A 6137-nucleotide genomic window follows, 5' to 3' on the forward strand; every position below is an offset into this window, starting at 1 on the left:
CACTTGGCTATTTGGTTTTCTTTTATAATAGTAAGAGTACTAGCCAGACATGGTGGTGCACTTTAATCCCAGCACTAGGGAAGCAGAGGCAGGCCTTAGATTCCCTCCAGTTTATCCCAGCGTGTACTATGTTTGCTGTGTGTGTTTTGGAGCAGAACCTGGAAGCAATACTCTCACCTATGCTCTCTCAGGCAGTCTGAGGGCTTAGGAGGAACTGGCAATGCTTCCATCCAGCATGGGAGACACTGCTGGCTTTGACTTGGGAAGTGCAACCAAATTCAATCCTGGTAATGGCTGGTGGTACTTCACAGGATTCCGTGGCCAAAACTGTTCCATGAGATACCAAATAAGGGGTGCAAAAAACTATGCCTGGAGTTTAGGGAACACACGACAAATGGCAGGTGCCATGCCCAGAAACAAGGTAGCTGAACATCGACACACCCTGTTGGCTCTCTGTCCATGAGACCTCAGCTTTGCCTTTGTCCTCGTCTCTTTCTTCTCTTCCACATGGCCACAGTTCAGAAGGTCATCTATGCTGACCTGGACAATTCAGTTAGCCTTTAAGATCAAAAACACCAATAACTTATGCTGGAGAGGATGTGGAGTAAGGGGAACACTCTTCCATTGCTGGTGGGAACATAAACTTGTACAACCACTTTGCAAATCAGTATAGCGGTTTCTCAGAAAACTGTGAATCAAGCTACCTCAGGACCCAGCAATACCACTCTTGGGCATATACCCAAAAGATGTTCAGTCATACTAAAAGGACATTTGTTCAACTATGTTCATAGCAGCATTATTTGTAATAACTAGAATCTGGAAACAACCTAGATGACCCTCAACCAAAGAATGGATTAAAAAAAATGTGGCACATTTACACATTAGAGTACTACTCAGCAGTAAAAAAACAATAACATCTTGAAATTTGCATACAAATGGATGGAACTAGAAAAAAGCATTCTGAGTGAGGTATCCCAGACCCAGAAAGATGAACATGGTATGTACTCACTCATAAGTGGATACTAGCTGTAAAGCAAAGGATATTGAGCCTATATATAGTTCATGAGCCTAGAGACGCTAAATAACAAGGTGAACCTGAAGAAAAACATACATAGATCCACCTGGAAGAAGGAAATAGACAAGAAAGCCTGACAAAATCGGGAGCATGGGGGTTGGGGGATAAGGCCGGCAGAAAGGGAAGACAAGGGGAAGAAGGTGGGGAGGAGAACTTGAGGGAATGGGATAATTGAGATGGAGGAAAGAAAGAGATATTTTGATTGAGGGAGCTATTATGGGGCTAGCAAGAAACCTGGCACTAGAGAAATTCCCAGAAATCCACAAGGATGACCCCAGCTAAGACTCTAAGCAATAGAGGAAAGGGTGCCCAAATTGGCCTTGCCCTGATGACTGTCTTAAATATCACCATAGAACCTTCATCCAGCAACTGATGGAAAAAGAAGCAGAAACGTGCATTGGAGCACTGAACTGAGCTCCCAAAGTCCCGTTGAAGGGTGGGAGGAATAAGAATATGAGCAAAGAGGTCATGACCATGATGGGTACACCCACTGAAACAGTCTACCTGAGCTAATGGAAGCTCACCAACTCCAGCTGGACAGGGAAGGAGCCAGAATAGATCCAAGCTAGTCTCTGAATGTGGGTGACAGTTATTTGGCTGGGGCAGACCGCGTGACCACTGGCAGGGGCACCAGGATTTAGCCCTACTGCGTGTAGGCTTTTTTGGAACCTATTCTCTTTGGATGGATACCTTGCTCAGCCTAGATATAGTAGGGAGAGCCTTGGGTCTTCCCCAAAGCAATGTGCCTTATCCTCTCTGGGGAGTGGATAAGGGATAGGTGGGGGATAGATGGAGAGAATAGGAGGAGAGGAGGGAGTAGGAACTGCTGGGATTGGTATATAAAATGAAAAAAGATAGTTTGTTTTCTTTTTTTAAAAAAAGTATTAAAAAACCCAATTCAGTTAACCTTCTCATTTGTCCCTCAAGGGTGTCTGTACACTGTTGACCCACACAGCTGGTAAGATGCTAGAAGCTTCAAGCAGAGTATTCTAGTGAAAGGGATTTATACATAAGAAGCCCAGTTTCTGGCTGGGTGATGGTGGAGCATGCCTTTATATCCCAGGATTTGGGAGGCAGAGGCAGGCAGATCATTGAGTTCGAGGCTAGTCTAGTCTACAGCATGAGTTCCAGGATAGCCAGGGCTACACAGAGAAACCCTGTCCTGAACCTATCCACCCACCCACCAAAAACAAACAAACAAACAAAAAACCACAAAACTTAATTTCCATAGCTGGTTAAAAAAATCAAGCAGTACCAGGGTTTGAGTTTAGAGGGTGTGTGAATTATGATTTTTTTGTTTTTGTTGTCTTTGACCTCTACCTTATGGTGTCAGTATGGCTGCTCTAGCTCCAAATATCACCTCTACTTATGATATCATCCAAGGGCACAGAAAAGGTCTTTTTCCCTCCACCAAAAAGAAAAATTCTTCTAGAAGCGTCCTAGTATTCCTCAAAGCACAACTACCTTAAACCAACCATAGGCAGAGTGGAATAGAATTACAATGACCGGCTGTCCCTAGGCCTGGATCTGTGTTCTCTGAGCATCGTGTTCGCCATATTGCCTAACACGGTCAGGATTCCTGTATCGAGGAAGGCATGATGACTGTTGAAGAAACAATTTCAGCCAGTCCTTCCTACGCTCTACTGGCACATTCAAGTCTGTCTGGCTTGGGCAAGCCTCACCCAAAGCCTATGCAGAGAAGCTCAGGCTCGACCTGTGATCAGGAGTTCCCTCCCTATTCTAGCAGACAGGGGCTCATTTGCTGGCAGATATCTTTCCTTCATAACTCCTCGGTGCCTTTTAGAATTATCCAAAGCGGGACAGCATGGCTGATGATGTCCAGCTACAGAGTGAAATCTCCAAGAGGAGGGATGGACCTGTTTTCTTCTCATGAGGCCCAACACCTGGCACAGAAATCAGACAAGGTTTTGGTCTTTCCTTCCTTCCTTCCTTCCTTCCTTCCTTCCTTCCTTCCTTCCTTCCTTCCTTCCTTCCTTCCTTTTCTTTCTTCTCGCTTCCTTCCTTCCTCCCTCCCTCCCTCTCTCTCTCTTCTTCCCTCCCTCTCTTTTCTTTTTGGGCTGTGGATGAATGTATAAATGTACATACTTGCCCAAGGGAGCAGGCAGCAGTGTCAACAGCTAGACATTTAATTTGGCAAGCGCAGGTTTCTATGTGGTCCTGCAAAGAGGTTGAAAGAATTTGGTGCCTGAATATCACCAACATTTTGTTGAAGGACTGATTGCTGAACACCCCCCCCATGCACCGGGGACCATTAGTAATTCCGTAGCTATGCAAATTAAAACCCTGATGTATGATTTATAGCTTTAATAACATTCTGAAGGCTCTTAAATTTTAATCACTTGCAACATCCTTTTTAATATTCAATTACTTTATTAACTAATTAGGTCACTTGCTGAAGAGGCACATAAGGCCGGTGCTATTTTAATATCAGCTGAGCCTCACAAAATACCTTTGAAATGGTGCAAATGGTTTATTTATTTTAAACAGATCATTAAGATGCTATAATTAATAAACCAATTATGAGAAAGAGGCTCTATAGTGATAGATGCTGGCGTACAATAGCAGTGTCCGACAGATTAGTCATTTTTATATACGTACATCAAGGGGCAAAATTTAAATGAAACCCCACCATAAAAAGCGGTCTCCTAAATAATTCACTTGCTCTGTGACGGATAACCCTATCGAAGCAAGCCCAACTTGAAGCATATTCATCATGCCAACCTGGACGCCTGCTTCCGTTTCATCTTACGACAGCCTGGGTAGGGAATCCCCAGCCAGCTAAACCTGTGCCTCTTGAATACTTACAAGGACCCTTCCTTTGCAGGCGGAGCTGGGCTCCTCACCACTTACTTGCCGGTGGGCTGGAGTGAGCCCAGCCTCCCAGAGGAGAGTGGAAAAGAGCCACTCAGGGTCAGCAGCAAGCGGGCTTATTGATTTCTCAGTGCCTGCGAAGGGCTTCAAACAAACAAAGTGAACAAAGGAAGCAGAGGCCAACCCTGCGAGTTCCGGCCGGCCGAGGATTTTTAGGAGCAGCAGGATGGGGGTGGGGCTACTAAAACACCCCGATGCTGGACCTTGGCTGGTCGGGAGGGGCGGCTTTCAGGCTCTAGGGAGGATTGTTTTCTGGGGTCAGAGAGAGGCAAGAGGAAATAAATGCTTTCACTGCGAAAGAACACTCTCAAATCCTAGGGGCCAGGTCATCTTCCTGGCTAACAACACATGATAATAAAAGCCCAACAGCTTCTTTTATTGAGTGCTTGCTGTCTACCTGATTCCCAGGTCATCCCCTGGGCTAGTTCCTTCGCTGTCCTAATGTCTCTCAGAATCCACCTGACACTTCTCCCTAGGGTTTCTTTCTTCAGGATGAACTGCAGTTCGATGCGTTCCACGTGTCCCCTTTGTCTTCTGTAGTTGAGGGTATGTGTTTTGTACCCTAAAGGGGGTGATTTATTAAGCACAAGGGCCAGCCCCTGGGTTGGCATCAGAGACGCCGGCACAGAGACCTTGCTTTCATGTTGCATGTATTATCTTGGGACAGATGGGCAATCTGCAAGGAACAGAGTGTTTAAAAGAATGTTCGCTAGTAGAAAGAATTAGGCAGATAACATTAAAAAGAGGAGGGCTGTCAAGAGAGCACCCTAGGCAAAGGCAACTGTTGCCAAGCCCAAGGACCTGGGTTTGATCCCTGGAATCCACATAGGGAGGAATCAACTCCTAGAAATTTTTCTCTGAGACCGCAGGGAGGCGGTTGAGTAAGAAAACGCTGGAGGAAGCGGGCTGAGGTTCTGTTAAGTCATGATCATCATCAAGTCTGGGAACTTGGCTGCGATGAACGTGTGTGTGTGTGTGTGTGTGTGTGTGTGTGTGTGTGTGTGTGTGTGTATACACCATAGGGCATACCTGTGGAGGTCACGGAGGTCAGAGGATGGCTCTGGGGAGTTTTTTCTTTCCTTCTACTTTATTGAGGTATGGTCTATCTTCTTATTTCTGCCGCTCTCCTCCAGACTAGCTGACCTAGGTGCTTCTTCTCCCTGTTGTAGATTAATAAAAACTTAGGGATAGAAACTGGGGTTCAACCTAAAGGTCAGAAAAGCTCTTACCTAGACCTCAGTTCAAAAATGGTGTTCCAGCCTTCAGGAATCTCAGAATGAGACTGTGTGTCTAAGAGCCGCCTCTTCCTGTTTTATAATCCTCTCTAGGGCTGGGATTTAAGGTGTGCACCACTGGAATTAAAGGCATGCACCACCCGGTTTCTATGGCAACTAGTGATTAAAGGTATATGTCACCGCTGCCTGGTCTGTAAGGGTGACCAGTGGGACTGTTTTACTCTCTGATCTTCAGGCAAGCTGTATTTATTAAAAAAGAAATGAAATGAAATTGATGCCCTGGCAGTGCTGAAGCATGTGTGGGCAGCTCGTATATGGCGGTTCTGTTAAACTTGTCCACATTGGGTTTCCTGATCTAAAATGAATGTTTTGATGAGGACAACGGACCAGGTCTCTTCCTCAGGAGGGCACCAGATCTCATTACAGATGGTTGTGGATCACTATGTGGCTGCTAGGAATTGAATTCAGGACTTTTGGAAGAGCAGGCAGTGCTCTTAACTGCTGAGCCATCTCTCCAGCAAACATAATGGTTAGTCAGGAGAGGCTGAGGCAGGAGGATCGCTGCCTCTGAGTTCAAGACTGGTCCAGATAACACAAAGAGGCTCCCATCTAAACCAACAACAAACAGAACTATATATAGTACAGTAATTCCACATCTAGGTGTGTACTTAACTGCAAGCAGGGAGTCGAACAGACATTTGTACAGTACCTGCGACGCAGCCTTCTTTGCAAAGAGCGGAAATGACTCAAGCACCCATCTGTAGATGAAGAATAAGTAAAACATGGCGGATACAGACAACAAAACATTAGCCTTAAAAAAGAGGTGAAAGCCTGAGGCACGATGCGACACTGATATGAACCAGTCACACAGAACGAATACTCTACAGCATGAGATACTTAGAACACACTCAAGAGACAGGGCGGGGTGGTGGCCA

Source organism: Microtus pennsylvanicus, chromosome 11 (genome assembly GCF_037038515.1).
Source record: "Microtus pennsylvanicus isolate mMicPen1 chromosome 11, mMicPen1.hap1, whole genome shotgun sequence".
NCBI lineage: Eukaryota > Metazoa > Chordata > Mammalia > Rodentia > Cricetidae > Microtus > Microtus pennsylvanicus.